The sequence below is a fragment of the Prionailurus bengalensis genome, chromosome E1 (assembly GCF_016509475.1).
Source record: "Prionailurus bengalensis isolate Pbe53 chromosome E1, Fcat_Pben_1.1_paternal_pri, whole genome shotgun sequence".
In the NCBI taxonomy this organism is placed as follows: Eukaryota; Metazoa; Chordata; class Mammalia; order Carnivora; family Felidae; genus Prionailurus; species Prionailurus bengalensis.
This window is the reverse complement of record NC_057347.1, coordinates 42,583,949-42,598,466: the sequence shown is the minus strand read 5'-3', so window position 1 is coordinate 42,598,466 and position 14,518 is coordinate 42,583,949. Positions and strand designations below refer to the sequence as shown.

The window sequence follows — 14,518 nt, the reverse complement described above, 5'->3', positions numbered from 1 at the left end:
TAAAAAGTGATGCGGTTCTCACAGCACCCGGCTCCATTCCTCTCTGCCAGAGGCTTGGAAACCAGACCCATTTCCCTGTTTGAAGCTTGAGGCTTTTTTTCCTTCCCTCCAGTAGCCTGCCTTTTTGTGCTAGCCATGGCAAGCTTTCAATCACTCACTCTTCACTCTGCATATACTTGCTAAGCACCTACTATGTGCTGAGCTCTGGTCCAGAAACTGAGAGGCAGGCAGTGGTCCTGCCCTCAGAAAACTCACATTCTAATAGCTGCCCTGGTTTGCTCCAGACCCTGGTGACTCCCTGGATCAGAGATCCCCTTGATGTGGGAAACAAAGACAAATGAAAAATTAAATTTCCTTACTGCCTACAGCCCATTGTCAAGGGCTTGAACAGTCAGTGACCTTCCTCTAGGGGCTCAGCTGCCTCGATGATGACACTTTGCCAAGGGCAAAAGGGAATCTTAGCTTAACATCCCCCCCACCCCAGGATCCTGTAGGTCTACTTTAACATATAAAAATTCCTTTGGGGGGCGACTGGGTGGCTTAGTCGGTTAGTGTCTCACTTTGGCTCAGGTCATGATCTCATGTTTCATGAGTTTGAGCCCCGCATCAGGCTCTGTGCTGACAGCTCAGAGCCTCAAGCCTGCTTTGGATTCTGTGTCTCCCTCTCTTTCTGCCTCTCCCCCACTTGCACTCTGTGTGTGTGTGTGTGTGTGTGTGTGTGTGTGTGTGTGTGTCTCAAAAATAATTAAGCATTAAAAAAGAAATTAAAAGTTCCTTTGGAAACTTCCTTTATCTCTACTCCCCCGCCTCCTGCCACCAAGATATATGTTAGCAATCATACTCCAACCTTATGGCCCCCTGATATACATCTGAAGGGTTTCATGACTGAGGTTTTAAGAAACAGTAATAAATGACCATTTCCTAACAGCAGTTAGCCCCTCAAGGTCCTGGAAAACTTGTTTCCAAAATACCTTAGAGAGTTACTCTATCCCTAACTGCCTCCCAACCTGAAGGTATATAATCAGTTACCTGTCACAACCCCAGTGCAGCTCTTTCTGCCCACAGTCCTGTCCCGTGCTTTAATAAAATCACCATTTTGCACTGAAGACCTCTCAAGAATTCTTTCTTGGCTATCGGCTTCAAACCTCAACACTTCAAACCACATCACTTTGGCTCGGGTTTCTGGCCTCAGTTTCCCACCTATAACTGAATTAAGAGATGTTACTAGCTGGCAAAGTGATAGAAGAGAGAAGCATTTTATTTCTGTTTTGTTTTGTTTTGTTTTATAACTATCCAGAGGTAAAACAGCTTAGCTTCCTTGGGTCTCATTATTTCCACCTTTAAAAGGTTTCTCTACCAGAAGAGACAGGGCTACAGGTTTGGTAGTAAGGTAACAAATATAGAAAGGGTATTGTTCTGGGGCGCGTGGGTGGCTCAGTCGGTTGAGCATCCGACTTCAGCTCAGGTCATGATCTCACAGTTCATGAGTTCGAGCCCCGGGTCGGGCTCTGTGCTGACAGCTCAGAGCCTGGACCCTGCTTCAGGTTCTGTATCTCCCTCTCTCCCTCTCTGCTCCTCCCCTGCTCACATGCTGTCTCTCTCTCAAAAAGAAAGAAAGGAAGAAAGGGTATTGTTCCAAATCTCCATGAAGAATGGGCAATGCTAAAAGGTAGGAAGCCTTCCTCAGCAGTTTCATCCATGAATTTATAGGATAATAATACCTAATGAACATTTAATATATATTATTTATACACAGTATATAATACATGCTTATTCATATATTATTTTATATACAATATATACATATATAAGTGTTTTTATGTTCATTCATTTATTTTGAGAGAGAGAGAGAGAGAGAGAGAGCGAGTGAGCAAGCAGGGGGGAAGCAGAGAATCTCACGTAGGCTCTGCATTGCCACACAGAGCCCGACACCAAAATCAAGACTCGGACGTTAACTGGATAAGCCACACAGTGCCCCTATAATCAAATGTCTTAACACACTTTATAAATGTATAAATGTTTTTTATGTTTATTTATTTATTTGAGAGAGAGAGAGAGAGAGAGAGAGGCAGAGAGAGAGGGAGAGAGAGAATCCCAAGCAGGCTCCGAGCTGTCAGTGCAGAGCCAGACTCAAGGCTCAATTTCACAAAATGTGAGATCCTGACCTCAGCCAAAATCAAGAGTTGGACGCTTAACTGACTGAGCCACCTAGGTGCCCCATATTTTAATACAGCACTTTAAAGGTTATTATTGAAGTCTTACTATGCCACGAAGAAGTGCACTATCAAATGTGTACGGCTCAGATGGGAACACTGAACACATTTGTGCATTTAGCAACCTGATCTAGAACAGGACCAGTCCCCCAGAAGCTCCCTCATGCTCCCGGGTGCCTATCCTTCCCCCCAAGGTAACCACTATCCTTACTCCTGACAGCACAGAATACTTTGGGCTGTTTCTGAACTTTATATAAATGGAAAGTTTTGTGAGATCCCTCTATCTCGTGTGTGATTGTAGATTGTTCATTCTTATTGTCGCATAAGGGATCATTGTGTGAATATAACGTTTTATCTATCCTTTGTACAGTTGTTGGACACTTGGGGTGGTTTCCAGCACAAATAGTGCTGCTATGAATACTTTAATACACGTATCTGGGCAAACATTTGTACATATTTCTGTGGAATTCCCATGGAACTGCAAAATCATAGTGTATTCATATGTTCAGCTTTAGCAGATAATTGCCATTTTCCAAAGCAATTTGTTCCAATGTATAGTGGCACTAGCAGGATGTTAGTTTTAATATTTCGATCAGCTTATACAGTGATGTCTGTTGCGTTTAGTTTGACATGTCCTTTTATCGTATTTTCCTATATTTACAGGGTCTTTACACTTGTCATTTTAAAAACATTTGTAGAGCGGTAATGTGGTAATGAAGGGGCCTGGGGACGACTGAGGCATGGAAAGTGGAGGCAGAGGGCAGGGCAGGGTGGGGAGGAGAACTTAAATACAGAGGCCAAGCAGGTAATGAAATGGACTCAAGCAGTTAAGTTGAAATAAGCAAATATTACTCAGAAGTAGCTGCCCAATGAACCTAGAGGCTCAAAAGGAGCAATTTTTTCTTTCACTAGAGAGAAGCCAAAAATCTGGATTTAAAATTTTTGGTAGTTAAATCATACTTTCAGCAAACGTGCTGGCCAAACAACTTTGGTCAGTGGGCCAGATGCCCAGCCCTCCGGACCAGCCGTTAGTTCCGGCCTGGCTTGAGAGGTGGGAGCGTTTGACCTGTAACAAGTCACCTCATTTGTTAGAGCTTAATCTCCTCTCTGGTCAAAAGGGTAAAATTTGTACAGTGACGGTCAAAGGAGGTAATTCAGGAGTACAGGAGTCGTCGAACACTATACAAAGTACTCTCCTTAGTACGCCTTCGGTCGTCACGCATGGACTCGCTGTCCTTAAAGCATTTGAATTTTCAGATTCCTTGGAGCAAGTTTAAGACTGGAGATTCCCATGCAAATCTCCCGAAGGTCCTTTGAATGGGATCCTGCTGGGATGCAAGGGGTTAAGAGGAAATGGCCTATTAGGGTCTTGCTAATCTGAGAAGTCCAGGACCTCAAAAGTATCCAGAGCGCCACTAAAAGCCACGACGCAGAGCTAGGATGGTAAACCCGACGAGGGCCCGGAGGAGCAGAACCTAGAACGGGGCATCAGCATCCTGATGTGTCACACTGGACCCAGGCCTCGGCGGAGCGCACGGAAGACAACTCCCCAGCTCGCAGGACCAACCTAAAATACCCAGGTGAGGCGTGTCCTCACGGCGCCGTTAGTAGCCCGCCCAAGTGAGGCACTGCGCGCCGGGGGACTGCCGTCCCGAGAACCAAGCGGGAGGAATGAATTGTGCGGGAGGCGAGGTCTGCGCCCACCCGGGTCCGGACTCCACGCGGGTGGCACCCACACGCTCTGCACCTCCGGGACCGCCCGGGAGCGCGCGAGGGCCCGACCGCAGAAAGTTGGGACGCTCGCGCCGCCGCCCGCGCGCTCCGGGGCGCCCCCTCCCACCCGAGCGCCACGTGCCGCGCGCCCCCTGCTCCCAGGCCGCGGCGGGACGCCCCCGCCCCCACCGCGGCGCGTAGTGCGCAGGCGCCTCCCCGCGGGTCCGGGCGGCGGGAGCGGGAGGCGGCGGCGGGAGCGGGTTCGGCCTCGGCTGGAGACTGAGGCGAGGGCGGCGGCGGCGAGAGTTGGAGGAGAGGCGCGGGTGGCGGCGAAGGCGATGGCGACGCGGGGCACATGAGGCGGCGGCCGGCGGGACGGGCCGAGGCCCGGCGGAGGAGGCGGCTCCGGGGGAACACGCCGCCCGGTGAGGGGCGGCCGCAGGGCCGGCTGAGAAGCGGGCAAGGGGCGGGGCCGGGGGGACGGGAGAACTTGTGGGGAGGCCGGAGAAGGGGCGGGGGAACGCGGGGGATGGGGGTCCCGGGAAGAGTGCGGTGGGAGGGGGGTGCTGCCGAGACTTCCCGCCGATCCCGGAGGGGCGTCTGCCCCGCGGCCCGCCGCTGCCCCCGTCGCGCCCTCCCCCTTTGTCCCTGGGCGCGCGGTTCCCAAATTGGGAGGGAAACGGCCCGGGGGTGGGCCAGGGCGGCGGCGGCCGCGTCGGGCGGGCGGGGAGCCCGGAGGACCCCGGGCGCGCACTTGGGCGGCGCTCGGCGGTGCTCGCAACTCCTCGGGGCGGTTAGGGGCGCAGGGCCGCGCCGGGGCCGCCCCTCGCCGCCGGGGCGCTTCGCGGGCTGGTCTTTGTCTCCCGACGCTCGGTGCCTGACATCTCTTCGGGCGGCGTGCGGTTCGTTTGACTCCTTCCTCTAACACCGCTGCCGGGACTCCTGCCTCCCATCAGTGTTTCAGACAGGATTTAGTTCGAGGGCTGGAAGGAGGGAAACGGGGGGCGGGGGGAAATGGCGCGGTCGCCTCTTGATGAACATGTTTCCTTTACTTAAAATGATTTTTTTCCACTTCGTGAAACTTTGGACGACTTGTTTTGTTTTCCCCTCGATCTCCAGATTCAAAATTAAGAGAAGGCGCTAAAGCTGTGATTGTGGCCAATTGTGTGGTTGGTGGCTGCGTTTGGAGCTGAGTTGAAAGGATTTACGTGAATGTGTGGTTTAGAATTTGCGTTTTTTCCCTCTTCCCCTGCGATTGTTTCAAAGAGTGGGATTAGTTTTTCTTTGCGAAACGGGCGAGTTTGGATTATCATTTGAAGGAGTATTTGTTGATTGAGAACCTGCAGTGGTACAGATTTCATTGTGCTCACGCTTTATTTTGTTAGCCTGAAGACTGCACTTTGTGGAATCGAGTAAATCGAGTTAGAATAAGTTCTGAATTAGCCTTATCTTGTGCCTGAGTAGTCCAAAATTATTATATACGTTCCTGTTGTGTATACTTTCAAGTGAGTATATGTGAAAGCTCTTTAAAAATCAGGTTGTATAAATGAAAGGGATTTTAATTCTGATAAACGGAGAACAGTATATCTCAAATACATCACATATGTGTAGAAAAGGGGTTTAATAATGTAATTTAGGGATCAAATTCTTTACCCCCTAAAGAGAGTTTAGGTATTCAGATTAAGAATGCGGAAAATTAAAAATAAATAAATAAATAAAGTTTTAAAAAAGCATTCAGAAAAATAAGCTTAATTCCAGAGCTCCTGACTAAATACACTGTGAATTGTGGTTCGTTTCCTGGAGTTTTTGTTGGTTTTATTTTTTGGAATTTAGTATAGTATATTACAGTTGCTTTGGATTTCTTGAGTGCTATATAATGGGAGAATTCAAGAAACATGAACTGACTCTTCTGGGTAAAATGTAATAAGCTGTGGTAAACAAATGTGCATCATTGTGTTGGCCAGGTCTTTGTGAGCAGAGTGTTGTAAGCAAAAGACATTTTGAAGAGAATACATAGGAGCTATATGGAAGTTCTCTCTTTTTCAGTTGTCCTGATTTGTAATGGTTTAATATTATATACTACTTGTCTTAAACTGTTGTGCACTTTTCCAAAGCATTGCAGACATCCTTTCTAAAAGTCAATGCTTTTAGCTTCTTTAGAGGTTGTGTGACTTCAGAATTGGTTTTCCATCTGTGCTAGACCACAATTCTCTGAAATAGGAGCAGAGGACCCAGTACCTTTCTAGTCAGTTAACGAAGGTAGAATTGACTTTTAGTCTTCAATCCGAAGGATTTAAGAAATTAACATATCTTCAGCATAACAATTTGACTTAAATACTGTTACCCCTTAACTTTTTTGTCCTTCTTTTAATTATTTGTATAAATTAGCCAAAGGGAAGGGATGGAGGGTCTGCCTCTGGTTAGCCACACACCTCCCACTTTAGCTCCAGGCTCTCCTGTCAATTCAGTAATTGGGATTCTACAATACAAAATACGTAATTAAAATCCGTAGTATCATTCTCTTAATAAATGGATGGTTTGTTCCATGCCTAATTCAATGCAGAGATGAGTTCCAAAAAGCTGGGGGTTTTTTTATTTGAAGTTTGTTCACATTTCAAAATAAATGAGAGGTGTTCCCTTTTTTAAATTATTATGAGTCTGAATAGTTAGTGCAACTGGAAGCATACTTATTTTTTTCTGAATTGGTGCTTTTTTTTTTTTTTACTTGCAAATGTATTTATTTATTTTTATTAATTGATGCTTTACTTGTAGCATAGAAACGTGCGGCTCCTATCAGAAATATTGGATAGAAATTTAGGCAAAGAGGGGTGCCTCAGTGGCTCAGTCTGTTGAGTGTCCTACTTCGTCTCAGGTCATGATCTCACAGTTCGCGGGTTCGAGCCCCATGTCGGGCTCTGTGCTGACAGCTCAGAGCCTGGAGCCCGCTTCAGATGTTTTGTCTCTCCCTCTCTTCCCCTCCCCTGCTGATGCTCATTCTCACTTTTGTCTCTCAACAGTAAATAAAAATGTTAAAAATTAAAAAAAAAATTTAGGCAAAGAAAAATGGGATTACGTTTTTTGAGAATACATATGATAACAGATCTTAGCTGATACCATTAACCTGAAACTTAACAGTTCTGAACTGTTATCAGCTAAGTGCCAACAATTTTCATACATACTACTGCAACTGATGAGTTTAGTTTTTGTGGAAGTAAGGATCTATTAAGTCTGAACATTGCTGTTTTCTACAGGTCTTTAGAATGAATGACTAGGGGGCACCTGGGTGGCTCAGTCAGTTAAGCATCTGACTTTGGTTCAGGTCATGATCTCACAGTTTGTGAGTTCGAGCCTCACGTTGAGCTCTGTGCTGACAGCTCAGAGCCTGGAGCCTGCTTCAGTTCTGTGTCTGCTCCTCCCCTGCTCACGCTCTATGTCTCAGTAATAAATAAATGTTAAAAAAAATTATTAGAATGAATGACTAGACAGGCAATACTGGCTGGCATATGGTGGTAGTACATTCTTGAGTCTTGCCAACATTGCAGGAGTTGACTGCCCTCAAGTTTGATATTTAGACCTATATGTGTAATGTGTTGCCCAAAGCAGTTTTTTTCCCCTAGGGATGAGATCTCTTTGCAGATAGCATTTTATTTCTGAAGAAAAGAAGTGTTCTGTGGAATGAGTAGAACCCTCAGTTAAAGCTGGTTTTTTTGAAGCTGTAGTGCATGTAGCACCAGCACAATTTGGACAAAAGTACTCTGGTGGCCATTCATTCTTCTAGTGAACTTCTTTTTTTCTTCTTTCATTCAAGTATTTATGTTAGGCACTGAACTAGGTGCTGAAGATGAATACTATGTGGGTTTTGCTCTCAGAATGTTTATATTTTGAGCACTTTGAATTTAACATGCTGAAAGGTTTAGCAATTTGGAAATTATCTAAAATCTTTGGAACAAAAGAAACATATAGGATTTTGGAGTAAGTTTTTTTATTTTTTTCTTTTATAGAAATGGAATAAACTTCACACATCCTCATTACCCTCTAATCTCTAACTCATTCAAGACTCATACTTACAGAGATTATTTTCATCTACATCTTTGTATAGTTTATCAGTTTTGACTGAATTCATTGTTACTTAACAGTGTTACAGCATTCTTTTTGGGAATGTTCAGAATAAAGTAGATCTGGACTTCTATTTTTATGGAATTCCCTTTGACTCATTCTTGGACCTCAGATTCCTAATTGCCCATTTCAGAATAGGTGTTTATTTGGATTCAGAAATGTCCTTTTTGAAGTACTCTTTTCTCTTGGGTTCTGATTTTCCCTCCTTGCTCTCTGGCTATTCAGGTTTTTGCCCCATCCTCTTCTACCAGATCTTTAATTGATGGTTTCTCTCAAGTCTTGATCCTCTAATCTAATCTGTTCTGTGGCTTCAGTTACTCCCAAATTTTTGCCTGTAGTTCAAACTTATTTTCTGATCCCAGCTGCCTACTCAACGTCTCCACTTAACCACTCTCAGAGGTACTTTGAATTGAGTTGCCCAGACTGACCTGTTGATCTTGGCTCCAAAGCTAGATCTTCATTGTACCATTTCATTAATTGGCTCTATCAACAACTTACTGAGGCTCAACTCTTGCGATTTCTCTTTACTTTTAGTCTCCCCATCCTAGTCTAGGCAGGCCACCTTGTCCTAAGACTGTTAGAATCAATTATAAATGGTCTTTCCTCATTCACTCTTGTTTTTAAAGGGGGTCAGTAATATGGGATATTAATACAGAAAAAGTAGTAAGTAATACTACAATAAATACTTAACCACCTTGCAGCTTAGGAAATAAAACATTACCACTACAGTTGGGGTCTTCTGTGTTTCCTTACCTGCTTGCATCTTCCTTCTTCCAGCCTCCATTGTGGGCCTCCTTACCAGAGATAATCACCAGTTGAATTTATTGTTCCTTTGCATTTCTTTATACTGTTACTACATATAGTATGTAACCTAAGCAGTATATCCTCATCTACTCTTCTCACAGCAGTTAGAATTATCTTTATAAAACAAATTTAGTCAAGTCACTTACCCGAAAACTTCTGTTTTCCCTCTAATCTTCATTTAACCAGATGTGATCTGGCCTTGCCTACTTCTCCAGCATCGTTTCTTTGTACTTTTTTGTTATGAATGGTCTAGCTTGCTGACTTTTTCCCCCCCTATTCCTTAAAGGTTCAAAGTTGACCCAAGGACTTTGTACATGCTGTAGCTAATTCTTCTGCCTGGAAAGCAGCTCCTCAGTTCTTCAGAATATGCTTAAATATCAATTTGGGGGTAAATCTTTTCTGATAATCCTAGATTTGTGTAGGGAACTCAATGTATTCTGCACGTCTCTTTTATAGGATTTATCACAGTTTTAATTAATTATTTGTGTGATGCCTATTTCACCATTAGACTCTTATGTATATTCCATAAAATCAGAAGTAATAATCTAGGGGCGCCTGGGTGGCTCAGTCGGTTAAGCGTCCGACTTCAGCTCAGGTCATGATCTCGCGGTCCGTGAGTTCGAGCCCCACGTCGGCTCTGGGCTGATGGCTCAGAGCCTGGAGCCTGCTTCCGATTCTGTGCCTCCCTCTCTCTTTGCCCCTCCCCCGTTCATGCTCTGTCTCTCTCTGTCTCAAAAATAAAATAAAAACCTTAAAAAAAAAAAATTAAAAAAAAAAAGAAGTAATAATCTATCTTGGGTAGCCCAGTATCACAACACCTAGCTTATAGCTTATAGTTCATTTCTGTATTCAACAATAATTTGAGTGCTTTCTAATTTCTTTTTTAATTATAATTGCTGATTGTAGTAAAGTAACTTCTAACAAAGCTCTTGTTCTTCTAATTAGAAGCCTCATTATGGTATGTTGTTTTTTGCATTATTAGTCTAATAGGCCAATATAGTGCTAGTTCCTTGGTAAAACTTACTTTTGTAAACTTACTAATAGCCATGGCCTGAGCAATCTTCAGCAGTTTTATTTATTTGTTTATTAATATAATTTATTGTCATAATTTAGCAGTTTTAATAGACCAAAAATACAGTGGTCACTAATGGTATAATGTACACAAAAGGGAGCTCTTGCCTCCCCAGAAAATAATCCTAGCCGGTTTAGGCAGACTGTCAGATGTAATAAAGAACTTGAAGATTAGTTTTTTTCTTTGACATCCTATACCTAGTTCTGATTTTCATTTCTTCCTGGGCCAAGGGTCAGTATAATTAGTGTCCCAAGACACTAGGACAGTTCTACATTAAGGCCAATGTCAACAGTTTTATACTTGAGAATTTCACTTTGTTGACTTTTTTTGGAGTAGGTAATACATTATGTAGTATAAAATCTGAAAGGTATAAAAGGATTTGCGGTGAAAAGTAAGTCTTCTCTTCGTATTCAGTCACTCATTTTTTTTTCTGCTGAAGCAATTATTATTTACCCTTTTTTTGTGAATTCTTCTAGAGGTACCCATACATTCAGTATGTCCCTACACACATACATAAATGGTAGCATACTATACACACTGTTCTTTAGCCTGCATCATTCACTAATGTATCTCAGTTTATTTCATATCATTAGAAATAGAGCTGTCTCATACTTTTTGCCTACCAGATGTGCTGTAATGTCTTTACCCAGTCCCTTCCTGATAGACTTTTAAATTCTTTCCAGCACATTGTCAGCAGTGCTGCAGTGAATATTCTTGTACATTATTTTGTATGTCTGTGAGTGTTATTTGTTAGATAAACATTGAGAATTAGCATTCTGGCTCAAAAAGTATGGGATTCATGTACCAGTTCACCCCACCACTTGTAGTAAAGCACAAAGAATGACTTTATACATCCTTCCTTGCCAATAACCTGTTAGCAATTCTTATCTCTTTCCAGTTAAATATAAAATGATAATATTGGTGTAGTTTTAATTTGTGAATCTTTAATTACAAGTGATATTAAATGTTTTCTCATGTTATTAAAAACCATTAATATGTTTCTGAGACCTCCATATCCATTGCATATTTTTCTTTTTTTTTTTTTTTAATGTTTATTTTTATTTTTGAGAGACCGAGTGCAAGGAGGGGAGGAGAAGAGAGAGAGGGAGACACAGAATCAGAAGCAGGCTCCAAGCTCCGAGCTGTCAGCATGGAGCCCCATGCGGGGCTTGAACCCATGAACCGTGAGATCATGACCTGAGCCGAAGTCGGATGCTCAACCTACTGAGCCACCCAGGCGCCCCATTGCATATTTTTCTATTGAATGGTCTTTTTATTATTGATCTGTTAGAATTCTTTATGTGTTAGAGAAATTAACCTTTTACTCAGAATTGCAAATCATTTTAATTATTCAGTATATCTTTTTTTTTTTAAGTGTATTTGTTTTGAGAGAAAGAATCCCAGGCAGGCTCTGCAGTTGTCAGCGTGCACTTATCAGCATGGAGCCTGATGTGGGGCTTGAACTCTTGAACCCGTGAGAGCAAGACCTAAGCTGAAGTCAGGAGTCTGACGCTTAACTGACTGAGCCACCCAGGTGCCCTACCTTTCAGTATATTTTTTGAGTTGTTTACAGTATTTTTGTTTTGTTTTGTTTTCCAAAAATTATACTTTGTATAATTGAATTTGTCATTTCTTTCATTTGACCTCTAGGTTATATATCATTTTAGAAGTCTTCTCTACTCAGTTAAGAAAAAAATAGGGGCACCTGAGTGGCTCAGTCGGTTAAGCGTCCAACTTCGGCTCAGGTCATGATCTCACGGTCCGTGAGTTCGAGCCCCACGTCGGGCTCTGTGCTGACCGCTAGAGCCTGGAGCCTGTTTCAGATTCTGTGTCTCCCTCTCTCTCTGACCCTCCCCCGTTCATGCTCTGTCTCTCTCTGTCTCAAAAATAAATAAACGTTAAAAAAAAATTTTTTTTTTTAAAAAAAGAAAAAAATGGCCATGGCTTTGGCTAACTTTGAGTGTTTTGTTTTTAATTTTAGATCCTTGATTCATCTGGAATTTAAAGATCCAACTTCTAGGGGTGCCTGGGTGGCTCAGTTGGTTAAGCGTCCGACTTCAGCTCAGGTCATGATCTCACGGTTTGTGGGTCAATCCCCGTGTTGGGCTCTGTGCTGATGGCTTGGAACCTGGACCCTGCTTCACATTCTGTGTCTCCCTCTCTCTGCCCCTGCCCTGCTCGTGCGCTCTCTCTCTCAAAGATAAATAAATACACAAAAAAAGTTTAAAAAAATAAATAAAGGTCCAACTTCTAATTTTTTTCAGATAGCTACCCATAGTAATTCGTTATAATTTATTGAATATTCCATCATTTTTCCATTTGTTTGAAATGTCACCTTATCATACATTAAATGTCCAGATGTAGTTTGATCTTCTGGACTTTCTATTCTGTTACATTCATTCTATTGATCTGTTGATCTTTTTGCCAATTTCACCTTTTAAATTATTAGAACTTTACAATGCATATCTAGAGAAGCTTGTATGCTCTCCTTACTCTTTCAGAAAGTTCTCTACCATTCTTACTATTTGTTTTTTAACATTAAATTTATTTATTCATTCATTCATTTAAGTTTATTTTATACAGTAGTAATCTAGGGGCGCCTGGGTGGCTCAGTCAGTTGAGCGTCCAACTCTTGATTTCAGCTCAGGTCATGATCCCAGGGTTGTGGGATAGAGCCCTGCATCTGCCTCTGCACTGAGCCTGGGGCCTGCTTTGGATTCTCTCTTTCCCTGTGCCCCTCTCCCCTGCTCATGTGCACTCTATCTCAAAAAAATAGTAAATTAAAAAATAATAATAATAAAGTAATCTCTACACCCAGTGTGGAGCTTGAACTCACAATCCCCAGATCAAGAATCTCATGCTCCTCCAACTGAGCCAGCCAGGTGCCATTTCATGTTAATTTAGAATCAGTTTGTCTGGTTCCTAAGAAATCCTTTTGGCATTGTATTTTAGATTACATTACATTTTAGATCAATTTAGGGAGAACTAATATCTTAAGATGGCTTTTGTATCCAAGAACATGGAATGTTTTGTCTTAAGAATTTAAGTTTTTGGTGTTCCTTGGCAGTAATATTTAAGTGTTCTTCATTTAAAATCTCTGTTTCTTGTTAGTCTTTTCCTAAGTATTTCACCTATTTGTTGCTATTTTATTATTTAATACTTTTTTAAGTTTATTTTTATTTATTTTGAGAGGGAAAATAGCAAGCAGGGGAGGGGCAGAGAGAGATGGAGACAGAATCCCAAGCAGGCTCTGTGCTGTCAGCACAGAACTCAGTACAGAGCCCAGTGTGGGGCTGCAACTCAGGAACTGTGAGTCTAACTGCAAGATCATGACCTCATCCGAAGTCAAGAGTCAGATGCTTAACCTACTCAGCCACCCAGGCACCCCCTTTTTTTTTCCTTAATTTTTATTCATTTATTTATTTTTAATATTTGTTTATTTTTGAGAGAGAGACAGAGACGGAGTGTGAGTGGGAGAACGGCAGAGAGAGAGGGAGACACAGAATCCAAAGCAGGCTCCAGGCCTGAGCTGTCAGCACAGAGCCCAACTCGGGGCTCAAACTCATGAACCACAAGGTCATGACCTGGCTGAAGCCAGACACTTAACCAACTGAGCCACCCAGGCTCCCCTCTTTGTTGCTGTTTTATTTATTTATTTATTAAAAAAATTTTTTTTTAAATGTTTATTTATTTTTGAGACAGGGAGAGACAGCATGACGGGGGAGGGTCAGAGAGAGAGGGAGGCACAAGAATCTGAAACAGGCTCCAGGCTCTGAGCTGTCAGCACAGAGCCTGACACGGGGCTCGAACTCACGGACCGCGAGATCATGACCTGAGCCGAAGTCGGATGCTTTAACCGACTGAGCCACCCAGGCGCCCCTCTTTGTTGCTGTTTTAAATGAGAATTTTCTTCAGTTATATTTATATTGCTTGTATATTACAATCAGCTTTTTCAGTGACTTTATGCATGGTCTGAAAATAAAATTAAACAGTACACCCACATAGTATAGCAAAAAGATCATTAGGTCCCAAGTTGTATTCTAGGCTTTGCAGCTTATTAGTTGTGTGATCTTAAGCACATTATCCTGATCTTTAATATCCTCTTAGGTAAAATAAGGATATAGCCTCATACTCAGATATCAAACAATGGGCCACTGCAGAATTATTGAAAGATAACCTTACAATCCATGCAGGTATTATCTGTGAACTATATAAATAGTGTCTTACAAATATATATGACCTTTTCAAATGTATATATAAATAATATTTTAAATAAATTACAAGTTTATTTTAAAACTTTAACAGTTTATAGTAAAGTTTTATCTTTTTGTGTTTTTTCCAAAATCAGATACTATATGTATCGCCACTATTATATAGGGCTCTAGAAACTCTTGTAATTACTACATAAAGTCTCTCAGACCCTAAAAATGAGGGGCTACTGGCCTAGCTGATCTTTTAACACTAATAGTGTGTGAGCCTATGTAACTGTAACTTAAAAAAAAATTTTTTTAATGTTTATTTTAATTTTGAGAGAGAGAGAGAGAGAGAGAGAGAGAGAGAGAGAGAATTGAAGCAGGCTCCAGGCTCCAAGCTGTTAGCA

The 14,518-nt window shown here is 42.3% G+C and overlaps 1 protein-coding gene across 3 annotated transcripts in view; it reads left to right on the top strand.

The window, feature by feature from the left end:
* The first annotated feature begins 3,272 nt into the window (after nucleotides 1-3,272).
* Nucleotides 3,273-14,518, top strand: part of GJC1 (gap junction protein gamma 1) — a 39,423-nt gene continuing 28,177 nt past the window's right edge. The window contains exon 1 of one of the 3 annotated variants that reach the window (XM_043584741.1): nucleotides 3,273-3,793. The gene's annotated coding sequence lies outside the window, so the exon portion shown is untranslated. Of the gene's footprint in view, nucleotides 3,794-4,132; nucleotides 4,352-4,643; nucleotides 4,829-14,518 lie in introns of those variants that run through there. The other 2 variants (XM_043584739.1, XM_043584738.1) reach the window with 2 other exon arrangements.